Below are 22,069 nucleotides of genomic sequence, written 5' to 3'. Positions count from 1 at the left end.
ACTTGTCACCTACCTGCTCATGTCTGAATGGTGTCTATGCCTTACTACATGAATAAATGAACCATTTACTGAGGAGCTGTGAATAGAACTGAATTTGGTGCAGAATCAGCAAACATCCACATTTCTGATATTTGGGCAGAGAGGAAGTCATTGATCAGAATCTGAATCAAAATCAGGTTTACTATCACTGGTAGTAAAATTTGGTAATGAAATTTGTTAACTTAGTGGCAGCAGTACAATGCAATACATAATAAATATACAGAAAAACATAAATAAATGAATTACATTAATTATATATACCATATGTATATTAAATAGTTAAATTAAGAATAGTAATTCAAAGACAGAAATAAAAAGGTGAGGTAGTGTTCATGGGTTCCAATGTCAATTTAGTTGGATGGCAGATGGGAAGAAACTGTTGCTGAGTTACTGAGTAACTTCCCGACAGTATCAATGAGAGGGGGCATGATAATGCAGCTGTGCTTCGGTCTAAAGTGCAGTCTTGAAGAACACATACAGTGATGGCCTGGGCTGCAATGAAGAACTCAAACAACCAACGACCTTTATACGAGGAATGATTCCAAGCAGAAGAGGATTTTTCCTGATACCTATTAACTTCAGTTTTACCAGGGCACTGTATCACTCTTAGTCAAATGCTGCCTTGATATCAAGGGAAGTTAGTCTCACTACACCTCACATTTAGCTCTTGAGAGTCATAGAGCCATAGAAAAAGACAGCACCAAAAATAGGCCCTTCAGGCCATCTAGTCCAAGCAGAACAATCCCATCAACCTGCACCGGGACCATAGCCCTCCAAACCCCTACCATCCACGTACCTATCCAAACCTCTCTTATAAATTGAAATCGAGCTTGTGTGCACCACTTACGCTAGCAGCTCTCACAACCCTCTGAGTAAAGAAGTTTCCTCTCATGTTCCCCTTACATTTCTCGCCTTTCACCCTTAACCCATGACTGCTGGTTCCAGTCCTACCCAACCTCAGTGGAAAAAGCCTGCTTGTATTTACACTATCTATACCCCTCATAATTTTGTATACCTCTATCAAACCTCCCCTCAGTCTTCCACATTTTTGGTCTCTACTTGAGTGAAATGACAGCCAGAGGGAAAGCACCTGGCCAAACCCAGACTGGGCAAGGGTAAGCAGAATATTGCTGAAGAAGCACTACTTCATAACAATTTTTACGACTGTCTCTATCATTTTGCTGATGATTGAGAGTAGGCTGTTTGTGGTGTAAATTAGCCAGAATGGATTTGCTCTTGTTTTTTTATAAATAGGACATTCTGGATATTGGCAGGACAGACGGGCTATTGTCTGGTTCCCACAGAATTTGTCATATCCACAGATTCGTGATGCTACCCTTGTTGTTCTGGATGGTGAAGTCAGGGAAAGTTAGGGATGTTGTCCAAGTACACAAGATAACTGACTGTGAATGGTACATTTTGTAGCCATGATACCTTAGCAGTGGATAGTGTGAGTATCTACATAGAAAAATGGAAAACCTACAGCACAATACAGGCCCTTCGGCCCACAATGCTGTGCGGAACATGTACTTACCTTAGAAATTACCTAGGGTTATTCATAGCCCTCTATTTTTCTAAGCTCCATGTACCTGTCCAGGAGTCTCTTAAAAGACCCTATCGTATCCGCCTCCACCACCATCACTGGCAGCCCATTCCACGCATTCACCACTCTCTGTGTAAAAAACTTACTCCTAATATCCCCTTTGTACCTACTTCCAAACACCTTAGAACTGTGCCCTCTCATGTTAGCCATTTCATCCCTGAAAAAAAGCTTCTGACTATCCACACGATCAATGCCTCTCATCATCTTGTACACCTGTCAGGTCACCTCTCATCCTCCATTGCTCCAAGGAGAACAGGCCAAGTTCACTCAACCTATTCTTGTAAGGCATGCTCTCCAATCCAGGCAACATCCTTGTAAAGCACAAACACGAGGAAACCTACAGATGCTGGAAATTCAAACAACAACACACACAAAATGCTGGTGGAACACAGCAGGCCAGGCAGCATCTATAGGGAGAAGCACTGTCGACGTTTCGGGCCAATGTTCCCCTGGATCCCATGCCTCCTTACTTTCTCAATAAGCCTTGCATGGGGTACCTTATCAAATGCCTTGCTGAAATCCATATACACTACATCTACTGCTCTACCTTCATCAATGTGTTTAGCCACATTCTCAAAAAATTCAGTCAGGCTCATAAGGCATGACCTGCCTTTGACAAAGCCACGGTGACTATTCCTAATCATATTATGCTTCTCCGGATCTTCACCATCAACTTACCAACCACTGAGGGATGACTCAGTGGTCTATGGTTTCCTGGGTGATGGGATGATGATTTACCCTGGATTGCACTGAACCTCCTGAGTGTTGTTGGAGCTAACTTTTCCAGGCAAGTAGAGAGGATTACCTCAAGCACTTGACTTCCGCTTTGTTGATAATGAAAAGACTTTGGGACATGAATAAGATTGGATACTCAGGCTCTGATCAGCAGATGTTTATTTGACTGATATAGTTGAGTTAATAGGAACCCATAGGCTGCTGATGATGAGGAGATGTCACTGAATGTCAAGGGTAAATGGTGAGCTTCTCTTGTGACAGATGGTCATTACCTTGCACATCTGTGCACAGATGTTACTTGCTACTTATTGGCCCTTAGCAGAGTTTATCCCTCTCCTTGGGATTAGCATTCCTCTGCATGGTTCACATTGAATGTTGGTTATATTTACACAACTCAATTTCATATAAGTTAGTGCGTTGGAATTGACGTGCAATCCATATGCCCACAGAAAGAAGAATCTCAAGATTGTATGTGGCGACATGTAGGTACTCTGATAATAAATTTTACATGCTGCTGACACTGACAAGTCATGCACACAGAAGCTGCCAATCAGGTCCATATACTGTACAGAATGTGCAATTAACCCCTGACTATGTTTTGATTCTAAACATGAAATTAATTGCACAGCATTTAAAATCCAAGACTACGTGACTGCATTTCCTGGCAAAAGTGATTTTGCCACTTGCCACCCTGAAGGTCAGGCATGGAAGGACAAGAAAATTTTTTGTGACATTTACTGGATAAAAACAATTGATAACCCTGGTTCCTCATGTGTGATATTTCAGCTTGATTGTTGCTCTAATTTGGTTTAATTGTGTCATTAAATGTCATAATGATGGGATGGCAGCTAAGTGTCTGATATGATAAATCATCTCAATTTAACATGGGCATCATTGCACGGAGTTCTGTATTGTAGATAGCTAGCCAAATACTTTTTTTTATGAAACAGCTCTAAACTAAAGTGGCTGGGATTTCAAAAACACAAGTGACCTTTTATGTTTGAATGGGTCATGAAATACTGGCTTTATGTTCATATTCAAATTGTAAAGTTCACTTAATATATATGATTAAAAACAATGCATCCAAATGTTCTCTGGAAATAGAGAAACGGAAAAGAGCTTTACAAAATCATGTTACAAAAAATGGCTCTTGGATTAGAAAATATCCACACTTGTTTGGAATATGCGGCTAAATAGCAAAAAAATGTGAATGTTGGTGAGAAAAGGAGGAAATTCCAGCAAAAGGGGTATTTTTTTAAATCTCTCAGTTCCAGCATTATTATATTTTCTTTCTCTTGTATTTTCACTTATCTCTTTCTGTAAACAGATCGGGTAAGCTTTCACCACTCTCTTTTTGTCAATAACACCACTTGAGTCATTCAGTCTGTCTCAACCCTGTAACAGTTGCTCGCTTTGTTGTCTCAAATCCCCCTTCTTTAGTGTCATTTAACATATATTTGACTTCTATTTGATCTTAAAAATGATGAAAGGTCATTGAATTGAAATCTTATTTTCACCTCCAGTGGGGCTGCTTGACTTGCTGAGTATTTTATGCTGTAATAATTGTGAGAATCCACAGACTTTTGCTTTGCTATTGCTAAATGGGGGATTAATCTGCAACGTATGGCCTGCAGAGGGTGCTCCTTTACTGAAACATCAATCTGCACGGTGAAGGGATAAACAATTTTTACATCAACAACATTTTCTCTATCAACATGTTATCAACATATTTATTTTTGTAAATAAGCTATTTTCAGCTTATTATCATACCAAAAGTGAAGTCAGAGCCATTTCACCATGGAATGGTTACTTACTGTAAAACTTTGAGCCCAGGATAATCAGCTTCTCACCAGTAAATATGAAAATTTATTATCATTATCATGGTAGAAACCCCATAGACATTACAGAAAAACAGCTTTAACATAATCCTCTGATCTTCCAAATAACTTCTAGTGAAATTATGATACATAAAATGGGGAAAACAGTTTGTATTTTTGTGACCTTATTCGTAATTTAGTAATCTCAGTTTTCCTTATATAAATAAATATTAGGCACTGAATTGCTCTGTCAAAACTATTTCAGGAGAACTCTCCCAGTTTATCTTCTGAAATACAATCACTTTTGTTAAGCTTGTGTTTCTTCCATGCCTTTCAAGTGCAAGGAAATGAATAGCTCTCTGATCACAAAGACGATTTCTTCAGTTTGGCATTTGTCTTCTTCCCAGCAGCAATACACTAGGCTCACAATCCATGATTCTCTCTTGCTATATTTCCCATCATGGCTTTTCACATCTCACCTAGTCTGATAATACCTGGCTCCTGCTCTTTCAAACCTATTACAATCAATCTACCACCCACCCAAATGTCCTTCCTGTCCTCACCCATTATCACTTCCTTCCTCAAACAAATGAAATTTAATTTCACTGTCCTTGCAAACTCCTGTTCCATTTCCAAATCCCCTTTTATCTCTGTGTCTGATACATACAGCATGTGCTTCTTTCATTTTTCCCAATCAGCAGCTCAATATTCCTCATCAGCAAAGGGTCCCTAATCCTAATAACCTTTCTGGCCCTGAACTCTTCTTATCTCACTTTTAAAAGCTCTCAGCTCTCCTTGCCAGATGTCCCTTTACCTACAAAAATACCCATGCTATCAAAGTTTATGCATTTCTGGCTGATGCATCGAAATTAGCCTTCCCCTAATTTAGGACTTCAACTTGTTGACTAATCATATCTTTTACAACCAAACTCTTCCCCACTGACATGACACTCATTTTACTGACATTTCCTAAGAGGAGATCAAGCGTAGCCCCTTCTCTAGAAAGACTAGAAACTTTCCTGGAAATACTTAATGAATTCTAATCTCATCATATGAAGCCAGTCAATGTTCAGGAAGTTAAAATCACCTACTATTACAACCTTATTATTCCTACAGCTTCTGTGATTTCCCTACAGGTATTTTCTTACAGTCTAATACTATAAAAGTAATTTTCCTTTTTTGTTCCTAAAGCCTGATTTATACTTCTGCGTCGCATCTACGCCGTAGGGTGATGCGCACCTTCCCAAAACAGCAACTCACGCATTGTGGTGACATAGACTGCAACAACTGTGATTGGTCCACTTGCATTTGCTCCTACGCATTTCCAGTTGCTTCTTCTCTGCCATGTCTGTACACCAATGAAAATAGATGAACCAAATCGTCAAATCTACCTGCCAACATGCGAAAATGTTTGAAATGCATTTCCTCGTCCATATCTCTCACAAAGAAACTCAACACAGTGGCGTAGAAACCCCATCGCCAACTAGCGTTTTGGCGCACACCAACACATGCTCGCTGCAGCGTAGAGCCTACGCAGAAGTGAAAATCAGATTCTGCAATTTCCGCAATTTGGCATTTTTTACACCCCAATGACAAAGAGTTTTCATACTTTTCTCATGTTTATCATAATTATTCAAGAATTGATTACTTTTTCATTGATCACCATTTACTTACAGATGTTATTCGATTGTAAGTATGACTCCATTACCATTTCTGACCATGCACCTTTGAAGCTATCTATTAAGACAATGGACTCATCTACTAATGCTAAATCTTGGAGGTTCAACTCTATTTTATTGCAGGACTTAGACTTTGTTAATTTTATTAAACAACAAATTGATTTGTTTTTCTCAACAAATTCTACAGCAGAGATCTCTAGTGGAATTTTATGGGACACTTTTAAAGCATTTATTCGTGGACAGATTATTTCATACTCTGCTGGAGTTAGGAAACAAACTAATTCTAAAATATTAACATTGGTTGATAAAATCAAAGCAATTGATAAGATTTATTCAGTGACCCCCAGCAAAGAACTTTATAAAGAAAGAGTGGAACTTCAAATGGAGCATAGTTTGTTATTATCCTCTTCAATTGAAAATCAGTTAATTAAATCTAGAACCCAGTTTTATGTACATGAAGATAAGTCTGGCAAATTATTGGCTAATCAATTGAAAACTGCTTCAGTTAAACGACAGATTACTAGGATTCGTAAACAAGATGGCACTCTGACGATCGACCATAAAGAGATAAATAAAGCCTTTCAAGATTTTTATAATTCTTTATATCAATCAGAATTTGTTGAGGATTCTTCTATAATAGATGAATTTTTAAGAAAATTGAATATTCCAAAATTAACAGTAGAGGATAGTATATTCCTAGATACACCTATTACGGAAACTGAAATAAAAAAGGCTATTTTTTCAATGAATTCCGGTAAAGCTCCTGGTCCGGATGGTTATACTGTAGAATTTTTAAAATCCTTTTCCTCTATACTTTCTCCTTGGCTTTGTAAAATTTTCAAAGATGTGTTAATTATAGGCAAATTGCCACAATCTTTTTATGAAGCCTCTAATTCTTAAAAAAGATAAAGACCCTACTGAATGTGCATCCTATCAGCCTATATCCTTGCTGAATACGGATTTTAAGATTTTTAGTAAAATTTTGGCTACTAGATTAGAAAATATATTACCTCAAATTATTTCTGAAGATCAGACTGGATTTATTAAAAACCGCTACTTATCTTTTAACATTAGAAAATTAATTAATATTACTTATACTCCTTCACCTAAAATACCAGAATGTGTCATTTCCTTAGATGCTGAAAAAGCATTTGACAGAGTTGAATGACCATATTTATTTAATACATTGCAGCATTTTAATTTTAGTTCAAAATTTATATCATGGATTAAATTAATATACTATAAACCCTTGGCTTCGGTCTTTACCAATAATCAAAGATCTCCTTTCTTTCAGTTATTCCATGGTACAAGGCAAGGCTGTCCTTTAAGTCCTTTACTATTTGACATTGTTTTGGAACCTTTAGCTATAGCCATTCGTGAATCACCTAATATTTTGGGTATTACTCGTGGGGAAGGGACGTATAAGTTATCATTATATGCTGATGATTTGTTACTATACATATCCGACCCTGAGAGATCTATTCCTGCTATTTTGTCCTTGCTTGCTCAGTTTAGTAACTTTTCTGGTTATAAATTGAATTTTAATAAGAGCAAATTATTTCCATTAAATATGCAAGTTCCAATTTATAAACATTTACCATTTAAAGTTGTCACAGATTATTTTACTTATTTGGGTATTAAAATTACCAAAAAACATAAAGATTTATTTAAAGTTAATTTCTTACCTTTAATTGACCAAATTAAGCAACTTGTTACCAGGTGGTCTCCATTATCTTTGTCATTGGTTGGTCGAATTAATGCTATTAAGATGATGATATTACCCAAATTCTTATATTTATTTCAAGCATTACCAATTTTTATTCCTAAATCTTTTTTTGATATTATTGACTCCAAAATATCTTCCTATCTGTGGCAGAATAAAAATCCTAGACTAGGCAAAAAATATTTACAGAAGCCTAAGAAGGAGGGCGGTTTGGCTTTGCCAAATTTGAGATTTTACTACTGGGCAGTTAGTATACGATATTTAATATTTTGGACACAAGAATTGACTATAGCAGTCGATTACCCACAATGGGTAAATTTGGAATGTAAATCTGTACAAGACTTTTCATTGTTTTCAATTTTAGGATTTTCACTTCCTTTTTCTTTATCTAAATTGAATAAACAAATAACTAATCCTATAGTTAAACATACATTGTGAATTTGGTTTCAATTTCGTAAATTTTTTGACTTGAATAAGTTCATCTTATCAAGCCCTATACTATCTAACTTACTTTTTCGGCCCTCTTTTATGGATCAAGCCTTTGTTTTATGGAAAACAAAAGGTATAACATGTTTTCGTGATCTATTTGTAGATGATAGATTTATGTCCTTTGAACAGCTATCTAATAAATATAATTTACCTAAAACTCATTTTTTTAGATATTTGCAAGTTAGAAATTTTTTGAATAATGAGTTACAGTCTTTTCCGAAACTATGTCCATCGGACATTACTGAAAGAATTTTAGCTCTGAATCCTTGTCAATAGGGTTTAGTAGCTGTCATTTATAATATGATCATGAAAATACAGCCAGAAGTATCAGAAAAAATTAAGAAGGAATGGGAAAAAGAACTTTATTGTCTTATATCCACTGAGCAATGGGAGAAAATTTTACAATTAGTCAATTCTTCTTCTATTTGTGCTAAACATGCCCTAATACAATTTAAGGTTGTACATAGAGCTCACATGTCTAAGGATAAACTTGCTCGATTTTATTCTTATGTTAATCCAACCTGTGACAGATGTCATTCTGATGTTGCTTCATTGATCCATATGTTTTGGTCTTGTCCTTGTTTGCAAAATTACTGGAAAGATATTTTCAGTATTATTTCAACAGTTCTGAATATCAATCCCCAACCGCATCCTATTAATGCAATTTTTGGTTTACCAATGGTGGATAATAGTCGTTTATCCCCCTCATCTCGACGAATGATTGCATTTGTTACATTAATGGCTAGAAGATCTATTTTATTGAATTGGAAACAAATTAATCCAACTATATTTCAGTGGTTTTCTCAAACTATCTCTTGTTTGAGTTTAGAAAAAATTAGAAGTGTTGTCTTTGATCCTTCAGTTAAATTTGAAGAAACTTGGAGACCATTTATTCAACATTTTCATATGAGTTAAATTGTCTTTTCCTAAACCTCACTTTTATTATCCTTAATTATTTGGATGGAGGTTCAGAGTTATTGGCACTACTGTATATATTTAACATTATGCAATGGCCCATGTTGGTTAGTGTTTTTTTCTCTCTTATTCTGGGGTTTTTAAAAAATTTCTTTTGTTCATAAATACTATGAGTTTGGGAGGTTATTATATATTGATTATCATATATTTGAATGTCTATTTAAACTATTAACTATGTACTCTCAAACTCTCTGTATTCATGTTTCATTTATGTTTGCTTAAAAATTAATAAAAAGATTTAAAAAGAAAAGAAGTGAAAATCAGGCCTATGGCATAGCCCATTTGCACAAGTATAAATCAGTTTTAAGTTTCACCCACATGACCTTGTTGGACTTGGCTCTAGGGTCATCTTTAATACAGACATAGTTTCTCCAGAACTGTTAGTGTGATTCCCCCTCTGGCATAGTCATGTAGTGGTTAGCGTGTTGTTATTACAGCACTAGCGATCACCAATCGGTGTTCAATTTCTGCCACTGTGTATGTTCTCCTTGAGGCCATGTGGGTTTCCTCTGGGTGCCGCAGTTTCCTCCCACAGTCCATAAAAGCAAAGATGTATGGTTAGGGTTAGTGAGTTGTGGGCATGCTATGTTGGCACCAGAAGCCCGGTGATGCTTGCGGACTGCCCAACACAATACTCATTGATTTGATTCGATGTAAAACGGTGCATTTCACTGTATGTTTTGATGTACATGGACAAATAAAGCTAATCTTTCTTTCCTTACCTCCACCTCTGTCACACCTGACCAGTGGTTCTCCGGAACATTGAGCTTACCCAGACCTCAGCTCTGTTTCTGTAACAGCTATAATATCAAAATCTTTGTGCTGATCCAAGCTCCCATACCGTGAAAAAGTTTTAGACACATACCTATAGCTAAGGTGCCTAAGACTTTTGCTCAGTACTATATTCGTCAACGTGGAGCAGAGAGCAAGTTTGTAAATCTGGGGGTAGAGTACAACAGGAGGATTTGTGGGGCAGGTAGCAGACAAGGAGTGCAGGGGCAGGGTGTAGACACACCCAGCCCTGAGACATCATTAGATTCCAAACCGTTGGTTTATTGATCATTACAGAATGTCCCTCTGGAGCTTCCTGCTCCCTTCACACTTCCTTCTTTTCCCAACCCTGTCCCTGTCCCCTTCCCACCTCCCAACTCTCAGTCCACAATAGAGATCCATATCAGAATCAGGTTTACCATCACTCACATCTGTCATGATATCTTTTTATGTGGAAGCAGAACAGTGCAATACAAAAAATTACTACAGTACTGTGCAAAAGTCTTGGGCACCTAGCTATACACATATAGCTAAGTCTTAGCTAAGTGCCTAAGACTTTTGCACAGTACTGTCTGTGTTTATCTGCCATAACTATGAAGCCTTTTGCATTAAAATAAATGAAACTTAGCTTATCAGGCCTTCCATGCTCCCTGTCTTGACCGTCCTTACCAGACTTGCTTACTTTAACCTGTAGATTTGTTTAGTCTTTCTCATCGTTAGGTCCCACCCTACATCACACAAATTTAAACCCTCCTAATAAGATTGCGAATAGCTCTCGAGCATCCCTTTTTTTGAGTCAGTAAGATCACAGCTGACCTTCTGTGTCGACTTCATTCTCCTGTTCTTTCCTCACATCCTCTAATTACCTTGTATGAACATTTAATAATTTCAGAATTTAACAATCCCTGACAGTTACCACTTCTAAATTAGAAAAACAAAGTCATCCATTAAGTTACTACTTTCTTATTCTTAAACGAACATGTCCTGGTTTGTATACCCTAGGCAAGGAAAGGAACTCTCACTATCTACCCTTTCAAGCTCTTAAGACCTCAGTTTGATGAGATTGTTGTCTCTCTTATAAGCAATAAGCAGCTTCTATTCAGTTTATCCTCATTGGAGAGTGCTCTGATAATAAGAATTAATTTACACTAGTGTAGGGATCTTGGGTTCCACACTGCCAGGTTCGTAAGTGGTTTTTCCCTGTAGCTGTCAAACTCCTGGACGGGCTTCACTCACCTCGTGCTAAGGTGGCTTCGCAGTTGTGGGCTCACTTTCAAGGACTCTGTGGTTTGTGTTCTCTGAATTGTTTGTTTAATTTTTTAAAATTGTTTCCACAATTTCTTCTTTTTTGCACTTTGAGTGTTTGTTGGTGTGGTAAACTATGAATACCTATCTGGACACGTCCCTCTGCTGACTGCTCCTGTGGCTCCTCCCACAGACCCCTGTATAAAGGCGATTGGAGGCACTGCTCCCCCCTCAGTCTCTGAGATGCTGTGCTCCATTTTGCTGCTAATAAAAGCCTATCGCTGGCCTCCCGTCTCCGAGAGTTATTGATGGTGCATCAATTGGTCTTGGTTGTATCGGGTTTTGTGGATTCTATTGCTGCTAATAAAAGCCTATCGTTGGCCTCCCGTCTCTGAGAGTTATTGATGGTGCATCAGGTTTTGTGGATTCTATTGTGTTTCTTTGTTTAGTGGCTGCCTACAAGATGAATCTCAAAGTTGTATATGAACTTTGATATCATACATTAGGGAAGGAGAACGAACTGTATACAGTATTTTATAAATAACCTCAACAAGCTCTTTTTGTTACAGGAATGCTCTCTTATCATAATCTCCCAATCCTTGTTGTCAAGGCTGGCAATCCATTTGGTTTCCTTACTGTTTGCTACATCCACATGTTATCTTTGACTTTTCCCCCCTAAATGGCCAAGAGCAATAATCACAATTCGTTATTGTGCAGCAGAATGCCCCACAGGACCATCATCAAGGAAAGATTGACATCGAGCCACAGAGTAGATGTTAGTGCAGATGGTGGAAAGATAGAAAGGCAGATAGTTTAGGAAAGGAATTTGTGTGAACAGTTACCACTGAAACTCACTGAGTCAGAGAGAGATAGACTGTAGCATGAAGGCAGGCTCTTTGGTGTAGGTCAAAAATCAAACACACATTTTTACACCAAACCTTTTAATCTTCCCACATTATTATTCTCCCCCAACCATAAGGCATGACTGGCTAAAAGAATGCTCAAAAGGTCAGCAGATGAATGAGCAGAGTATGTATGCACACATTTGTTTATTACTGAGATACAGTATGTAATAGCTAATGAGGACCATAGGAATTGAGAAAATTTAATTATGAGGTGTGAAGCCACAAAGGGATTTAAAAAGGATGAGCAACGTTAAACCGAGAATCAATTAAGTCATTGAGCAAAGGTGCATTGTGGGTAAACTGGACACCAGCAATAAAGTACTTTAAGTTTGTCTTATATAATGAGAGAGTGAGTTGGAATAGAATGCCAAATGCAAGGAAGAATGCATTTGCAATATTTGTGCTGGACATTGAATGACTACATAGGTGGGAATATGGGATCTAAATGATGAGGTAGACAGGTAGTTCAAACCTCTGAACAAAATATAATGCTGAACTTGCATACAGTCTAGTTTAGCCTTAGACTATATTCACGAAGGAGTTTAATTGAATTGACTTTATTTCTTATGTTCTTCATATACATGAGGAGTAAAAATCTTTACATCTCGGTCTAAATGTGCAATAAGTAATTTATAATAAATAGTATGTACAACAGGACAGTTAATATAACATAGAAATACAGTTGTATCAGCATGATTTAATCAGTTTGATGGCCTGGTGGAAGAAGCTGTCCCAGAGCCTATTGGTCCTGGCTTTTATACTGCGGTACCATTCCCCGGACGGTAGCAGCTGGAACAGTTTGTGGTTGGGGTGACTTGGGTCCCCAATGATCCTTCAGGTCCTTTTTACACACCTGTCCTTTGTAAATGTCCTGAACAGTGGGAAGTTCACATCTACAAATGCGCTGGGCTGTCCACACCACTCTCTGCAGAGTCTTGTGATTGAGGGAAGTACAGTTCCCATACCAGGCAGCGATGCAGCCAGTCTGGATGCTCTCAAATGTGCCCCTCTAGAAAGTTCTTAGGATTTGGAGGCCCATACCCAACTTCTTCAACTACCTGAGGTGAAAGAAGGGCTGTTGTGCCTTTTTTACCTCACAGCACGTATGTACAGACCACGTGAGATCCTCGGTGACGTGTATGCTGAGGAACTTAAAGCTGCTCACCCTCTCAACCCCAGATCCATTGATCTCTATAGGGGTTAGCCTGTCTCCATTCCTCCTGTAGAACAGGACAAGGTTGATGGTTTTCATCCTCCCAGAATATACCTGGAGGAAATTACTGCTCTTTCAATACTCAGTATTGGCTGGATACTTTAGGGTTAAAGAGGGATCGTGACTGAGGTGTGGAAGAACTGTGGGTATCATTATCATTCATGGGGAAATAAATACACTTTGTATAGAAAATGTGCTGACACATTATAATTAATGAGTTGATCACTAATTAATCTGGTCCTATATTATATATATCAGATCTAAAATAGCCTGTTTCCTTGTTATTTCCCCAATATATTGTTCTATAAATTATCTCAAGTGCATTTCATAAATTTATCCTCTATATTGCTTGATTTAGTTTGCCCAGTTGGAAGTCCCCAGGATTATTGAATTGCTTTAAACATTCCTTTAATTTGCAGATTTATAATTTATCTAAAATTAGAATTGGAATTAGATTCAGTTTATTACTGTCACATGTACCAAGATACTGCAAAAAGCTTGTCTTACATACTGTTTATGAAGATCAAATTATTACACAGTGCATTGAGTTAGAACAAAGGAAACCAGTAACAATGCAGAATAAAGTGTTGCCACTACAGAGTAAGTACAGTGCAGGTAAATAAAGCACAAGATCATAATTGGATAGTAAGGTAATTTTATTGTTCTGTGGAACCACTCAATAGTTTTAAAACATTGGGGTAAAGCTATCCTTGCGCCTGGTGGTATATGCTTTCAGGCTTTTGTATCTTCAGCCCAATGGAAGATAGGAGAAGAGAGAATTTCTGGGGTGGTGGGATCTTTAATTATGTTGCTTGTCATGCTGAATAAACTGGAAGACATGCCAAACTTGTTCAGCCTCCTGAAGAAGTGAAGGCAGTGGTGACCTTTCTGGGCCAAGTCTTCAACATGTTTGGGCCAGGACAAGCTATTGGCAATGTAGACAACAGTACGTGCACTACACCCTTCCTGAAGTCAATGACCAGCTCTTCTGTTTTTCTGATATTGAGGGATAGGGTGCTGAGGACACAGCTTTGTGGGACACCAGTGTTGACGATAATCATCGTGGAGTTGTTGCTGCCTATCCTTACTGATTGCGTCTATTAGTCAGGAAGCCAAGGATCCATTTGCAGAGGAAGTAATTGACTCCCTGGGTCTAGATATGATGATGTTAAGGAGTTCACAAACCATTTGCATCAATGCTTTCCCCACATTGTAGTTTCTTAATTCCTGCAATAGTGATTCTACATTTGGATTTTCTTGGCACAATCCTTTCCTACTATGAATTTTACCTCATTCTTTATGATCAATCATGTCCTGCTTCCTTTTATGCTTTGCCTACCTTTTCCTCAAAAACACATACCTTGTAACATTTTATTCCCTACCCTGGTCACCCTGCAACCATTAGAGATAGAGATTGATAGAGAGATAGAGAGAGAGAGAACAAATCTTTAATGGTGTCTTTATGTTACTTTTTGGATGATGTAGCCTCGATTACTAACATCTATTAACAGATTTAGGGTTTCTGTTCTTGCCAGGTATAACCCGATTGATTTTACTCAAATTATTGGTTGCTCTTCAGGCATATAAATGCACCTTCATTTGAACCCTCTTTATTATACTAAATAAACAGAACTATCCTCTCATTAAATACTGGGTAGTTTGAATCCATCATCTTCAATTCCCGACTTCCAAGCCATAGACCCAGTTACTGTTTGAGGCTTAGCTGACTTTCACTCTGAATTGGCCTTCTGTTCATTAATCTTTTCCAGAAACAAATGTTTTGCATTTACATTGACTATTCACCAACTTCAGCTCATTGCTACTGAAACCCTCATTTTAAGATTTCTGTGCATAACCCCATCTTGTATCCTGGGAAAATTCAACTACTCTGCTGCTGATATCTTATTAGGAATGCAGAGGTCCGAAGTTGCAATCCTCTCTGTATCCTGCAACCGACATTCTAGAGTACACACTCTCATAGACTTCGGCAAAGCAAAACCTATAAAAGAAGAACAAGTTTGCATTCATTCGATGACCTTTTGATGTCTTTCAGCACCTTCTGCTGGTGAAGCACATTTCAAATGTAATTTCCTTTCGAAATGTAAAGGTGAATATTTTGTGCACAGGAAGTGCCACCAGCTAATCCATTTTCTTTTGTTTCCTCTGTCCCTTTCAACTTCTCTGATATTTAACATTGCTCTTTAACTTTCTCACATCCCTTGATCTGATCAGGATTTACCTTGTGCAGTCAGTGTGTCTCTGTCCACAGATGCTGTCTGACAGGCTGAGTTTCTCCATCACTTTGATTTTATGGGTTTAGATGTTGATTGAGGGGGATATGAGGGGAATGGTGTCAAGTGGAGGGACAGAGAAGGATGGGTGGGACTGCTGTTCATGTGGTTACTAGATTAATTCTGATTTTCTGAGAAGTGGTGCTATGGACTCTTATATCTACCTAAGAATGCAAATGGAAATTCAGGTTAATGCCTTATCCAAATGCTAATTAACAATACAGCTATACCTTAAGCCACAAGAAGAATTAAAAGGTAATTCAACGATCCCCCTGTCCATTGAAAATGCCTTTGCTCTTTCCCCAGATAAACACAAAAGAGGGAAGAAGAGTATGGACACAAATATCATTGCATTGTGCTCAATTTATACATCAGCTGGGATTCCGCCATTGAACAACATTGGTACAGGCTCTCAGATATCAGAAGAATGCTGAAATGAACCACAGACTGCAAGGTTTTTTAACAAAAAGCCTGCTCTCATGAATCAGTACTTAACTCCTTGCCAACTGGTTCTGGTGATGCATGAAAATGAGTACCAAAATCAGATGCTTTTCTTCTATGTCAAGCTATCATCTTTGGAATTAGGACTTACCATTGACTTGAATGATGTGAAATTTGTTGTTTTGTGACTGCAGTACAGTGAAAAGATAGGAAATTACTATAAAGTGCAGAAGTAAATAAATAGTGCCCAAAAAAGGAATAATGAGGTAGTGTTTATGAGTTCATGAACCATTCAGAAATCTAATGGCAGAGGGAAAGAAGCTGTTTGACTTCACTGACTGTGGAACTGTTTTTGCATTCTCCTTTATGTATTAATATATTCAAGCAGCTTGAGAAACAGCAGTAATAATAATGATGCCTTTTGAATATTCAATCAAGGATACATATCAGTAATAACAATATCCAACAGTTTCTCACTTCAATGCACATTTTTTCCCCAATTATACATTTTGTTGAATGCAAAGTGACTTAATCTTAGTGACTACTTATAAAGTGTAGGAGTGCAGCAAAAAGATTTTAACAAGATATCCATGCAGACTGTTTCTTCATGGAACATTAGAATTTTTCTTTATACCATAACTGCACAGTAAAGTAAAACACAGCAATATTAAGCTTTTATACAGATTATGTTCCTTTTGAAACTAGAAGCAATCTATAAAGGCACAAATAAGATCATACAGTATGTGCAGAAATTATTGCAAAGTCACTATACCATTACATCTCTGTAAACTATTTATAAATAAGTTGGTTGCAATGTGATCAGTTTTGTCCTTTCAAACTAATGGGCAACTCGTGTGGGAGAAAAAAGTATACACTATGTTCAACTTTATAACACAAAGATAGAGATTTGTATAAAGACAGTATGACTTCTGATTTCAAACCATCAGCTGAATTTGTATAAAGCAGTTTGCAAAAAAAGTCAGAGGTGTACTTTAATTTTCTGTGTACACGTTGAAACCTGAGGGACTGCAGTTAGCTTAGGTCAATCACACTAGATTTGAATGCAGTCAGGCACACCAGAACTGGAGGGGAATACTGTAAATGTGATGTGCTCGCTTTACCAGGCTGAAAACTGTACTTTGATGTAAATGAATCATACTTTGTGGCTTTTGGCTCATAAATAGTTTATGATGATCGATATAAAATGAAAATAGTTTTACAAACTATTTACTGAAGTTCTCTCCTGGGATCCTTAGCAATATGAATTCTTAGCAACTACGTAAAAGCTCTGGGTGGCAGTGTGTAGATATGTCTCTACCAAAGGCACTCCTTTCCTCTGTTAGCCTGCAGGTCACGCTTGGGCAAGGTGTAGTACCTGTTTAGCACGCCCAATCAGGATCCTGTGAAGCCATGGATGCAGGTGGTGGATGTTCATGTGAGCATCTGGTGCCAATCACAAGTACTGGCTGTGCGACCACTAACGCCAAGCAGACAATTTCTGAACAGTATTGATAATGGCTGGGGTTACCCATCTTTTAAAGACACTGCCCAGAAGAATGCAATGGCGAACCAATTCTGCAAAATTTTCCAAGAACATTCATGATCATGGAAAGACCATGATCGACCATGTCATATGACACGACACATAATGAACAAACAAACATAAAAGCTCATCTTACCTGATCAGGCTAAATTATATGGTGGTCACTGAAAGCTTAAATGCAGAGCTTATATGAATTAGTAATTTATTTGTACTGTTGAAAGTATCCTGATTGGTAGCATCATGGCCAGGTACAGCAATTCAAATGTGCAGGAATATAAGAAGCTGCAGAGAGAAGTGGACTCAATGCAATGCATTATGGGCATATCCCTCCCTACCACTGGTAGTATCTATATGAGGTATTGCCTCAAAGAGCAATATCTATCATCAAAAATTCCCATCATCTGGTGCATTCCATATTTTTGCAGCTACCATCAGCCAAAAATGCATTAGTATAAAATGCCATACCACCAGAACAGTTCCAGGCAGGGTATTCCATGCACCCACCACTCTCTGTAAAAATACTTAACTCAGAAATCGCTCCTATACTTTCCTCCAATCACCTTATAATGATGCCCCCAAGTATTAGCCCTGTGCTAAAGTTTCTGGCCATCCACTCGATCCATACCTCTATCACATCACCTCTTATCCTCTTCACTCATTCGACCTATCCTCTAAAGGCATTCTCTCTGATCCAGGCAGCATTATGGTTAGTCTCCTCTGCACCCTCTCTGTAGCTTCCACATCGTCCTATAATGAAGCGATCAAGAACTGAGCACATTATTCTAAGTGTGGTCTAACCAGAATTTTATGGACCTGCAACATTACCCCGCAGCTCCTGAACTCAAGCCTGACTAATGAAGAGCAACATACCATTCACCTTAACACCTCTATCCACTTGCACGGCAACATTGAGCCACCTGTAGATGTGGACCCCAGGATCCCTCTGTTCCCCCACACTGCTAAGAATCCTCCCACTAATCTTGTATGTTGTCTTCAAGTTCGACCTTCCAAAGTGTATCACTTCACACTTTTCCAGGTTGAACTCCACCTGCCACTCTCAGCCCAGCTCTGCATCCTGTCAATGTCCCAAAGTAACCTAGGACAACCTTCCACACTATCCACAACACCATAAACCTATGTGCTATCTGCAAACTTACTAACTCACCTTTCTATTTTCACATCTAAGCCATTTATAAAAATCACAAAGAGTAGGGGTCCCAGAGCAGATCCCTGTGGAACACCAATGGTTACCAACCATTAGGCAGAATACATTCTGTCTGCTTTCTATGGACAAGCCAATTTTGAATCCACACAGACAAATTTCTCTGCATCCTATGCCTCCTGGCCGTCTGAATGGTAATAGGGATACTATGGGAAACAATATCAAACAACGTACTAAAATCCATATACACAACTTACATGGTCTATTTTAATCAAGAACTTTGTGCTTTGCAACATCTTCAAACAATTTAGTAAGGCTTGTAAGGTGAGACCTGCCCCTTAAAAAACTAAGCTGACATTGCTTCTCCAAATGCTTGTAAATCTTATCTCTAAGAATTTTCTCCAATAACTTGCTCATCATTGAATTATGCCTCATTGGTCTGTAATTCTATATTTATTCCAACTCATTTCTCATAAGGTATGACCGGCTTGCACTATCCATGTTGACTTTCCCTAATCAGACTATGTTTCTCAAAATGCTTGTAAATCCTGTCTCTTAGATTCTTTTCCATAGTTTTCCGCCATCTGATGTAAGACTCACTGTCTATCCCTATTACCTTTCTTGAACGAAGGAATGACATATGCCATTCTCCAGTCTTCAGGTATTACTCCTGTGGCCAGTGAGGATGCAACAGTCATTGCCAAAAGTGCAGCAATCCCTTCCCTACTTTCCTGTAGTAACTTGGGGTACATTCAGTCCGGCCCCAAGTACTTATCTATCCTAATGTTTTTCAAAAGTTTCAGCACATTGTCTTTCAGTGTCATCACCATGTTCCACCATATCAGCCGGCTTTATGCTGCCCTCTCAAATGTCAACGTCCATCTTACTGGTGAATACTGAATCAAGGTATTCATTAAGGACTTCCCCTACCTCCTCTGACTCCAGGCACATTTCCTCTTCATTCCCTAATCAGTCCTACCTTCACTCTCGTCACCCACCTGTTCTTCACACATGTGTAGAAAGCCTTGTGGTTTTCATTAATCCTGTTTGCTAAAGCCTTTTCATGTTCCCTTCTAGCTCTCCTAAGTCCATTCTTAAGCTCTTCCCTAGTTACCTAGTAACTCTCTAGAGCCCTATCTCTGATCATTAAGTAAATTTCCTTCTTCCTCTTGAGACTAGATGTTCCACATTTCTTGTCACTCTGCCACAACAGGACAACCCTATGCAGAACCCCATGCAAGTGCTCACTAAATGACATCCACATTTCTGTAGTGCAATTACCTGGGTACGTCCATTCCCAATGTCCAATCCCAAGTTTCTGCCTAATAGCATCATGATTCACCAATCCCCCATTTAATTACTTTCCCATACTGTCTGCTCCTATCACTTTCCAAGGTTATGGTGGATGATGCTTGAAGGACCATCTTCTGGGAGTTCAGGAGGTTCAGGAAGTTGTGATCACTGTCACAGAAATGCTCACCCAATGAGAGGTCTGACACCTAACCTAGTTCACTGCAGAGCACTAGATCCAGTATGGCCTCTCCTCTAAGTTTTCCTGTCTACATATTGTGTTAGAAATTCTTCCTGAACAGATCAAATAAATTCTGACCCATCTAAACCTTTTGAAGTATATTCAAAAAAGATGGAAGATTAATAGTATGCTTAAACTAATATAAACATATGTGACTTAGAGCACCCTAACAACTCCTACCTGACAAAAGCACATTTCAACATTTCCAAGTATTGAATTTCCTGTGAAAAAACAAGTATTGGATATGGCTATTATGGGTAGTAAAAGGATAATATGTCCTTCATGTCTGCTACTTCTGTTATGCCCGCAGCCTCCTCCTTTGTGAGAATCGCAAGAGCACTAGTGGGTTGGGTCAGTGGACCCAGGAAATGGAAGAGAGACGTGCCGAATGCCTCGTTCCCCGGCGATGCAAAATAACGCAACATTGGCCATTGTCTCTTGGAGACACATTTGTGGATTGGGGACTATGCTACGTGCAAGCCCTCGGGCAAAGTGGGCTGGTTGAGAGAGAGATTGCATCATCCCCCAACCTAATTGACATCTTCAACCCTGCAAGTCAGGATAAAAGAGGGGCTGTAGGAACAGCCCCCTCAGATGCACCAGAAGAAACGCTAGCAATCCTGTAATAGCGGGAAGCCATTTGAAGGAAGCCACGTGCGTTTGGTTCCCTTGCCTGGAGACCGGTGGCTGGTACCACGGAAAATGATTTTTGAACTAACAACGGGGAACCAACTCCCCCGACTCAACGAATTGGCCTCATCAAAAGACCCGGGCAAGTTTAAGACTGTCTCTCTCTACAACCCAAAAGAAAGCTGCATCTTGAATGACAATTGACTTTTAGTTTTCCATCGGACAATACAGTAACCCCTAGACAACCGATAGAGCTATTTCTTATGGATGATTATGATTATACCCGCGCGTTTAGATTGAGTATTGACGACATATATTATCTGAATATTTGTATTAATCTTATTTTTGTGCCCCTTTATAAATAAAGACTTTTAAAAATAGTACCATCAGACTTCAATGGACCTCTCTATCTTTGCTGGTAAGTGACCCAGTTATGGGATACGTAACACTTCATTAAGTGCAGAGTAAGATGACTGCCTTTATCTGGGTTGCAAGGTTGTTTAATGAAGTTTCCTTTCAGCCTGATGCAGTCCTTGCAATGTTCATAGCAATTCCTGAACTTTGCTGAACTTGTTCAACTGAACAGAATGGTCAACCAGTAGATATGTAACAATTAAAGTGGACAGATGGATTTGCAGGCACTAGGCTGTTAATTATAGTGGGGAGTGAGGAGTATTAAAAAGAACAGAAATTAAACAGAAATGATGAAAGAGGAACACATGTTAAGACAGATCAATCTGTGATTGAGAATACATGCCATTTGACACCTTCTTCAGTGGGAATATGCTCCTTTCCAGCAACAGCCACAAATCAATTTTCACCTCACCCCTTTCCCATTCAGAACTGCATGGGTTTGTCATTTTCTGCTTCATTGACTCCAATGCTGTGTAAAATTAATGCATAAAACAGTGTAAAATTTATCACAAGACATAAAATGTACTGCATCTCAACCCGCTCATTGCTACTGGACAGGGACCTTTAAAACTACAGTCCTGAAAACAATGACAAGTCAAACACTTAAATTAGTAAGAGTCAAGATGAATAAATGATTTTAATGATAAAAATCAAAACTTCCTGCACCTCAAATAAGGGTAAAACTACTACAAATAGCCTGTAAATAAAAGCAAGATAATGGAACTCGAACCAGCATTCTATTTCCCAAAGCACTTACAGTCAACTGCAGCCCTATAGGAATCAATACCTTCAAGAAACAAACCCCAATCTCTGTCAACATCTTAACGGAATCAATAACACCAAACGAAGATGGCGCAACCAAA

General features: G+C 38.4%; 1 protein-coding gene across 2 annotated transcripts in view; it reads right to left on the bottom strand.

Moving 5' to 3' along the window:
• Positions 1 to 22,069, bottom strand: part of LOC140726610 (NALCN channel auxiliary factor 1-like) — a 174,000-nt gene that overhangs the window by 70,057 nt on the left and 81,874 nt on the right. The gene's annotated exons all lie outside the window — the stretch shown is intronic.

This window comes from Hemitrygon akajei, chromosome 4 (assembly GCF_048418815.1).
Source record: "Hemitrygon akajei chromosome 4, sHemAka1.3, whole genome shotgun sequence".
Taxonomy (NCBI): domain Eukaryota; kingdom Metazoa; phylum Chordata; class Chondrichthyes; order Myliobatiformes; family Dasyatidae; genus Hemitrygon; species Hemitrygon akajei.
This window is presented reverse-complemented; position numbering and strand designations above follow the sequence as displayed.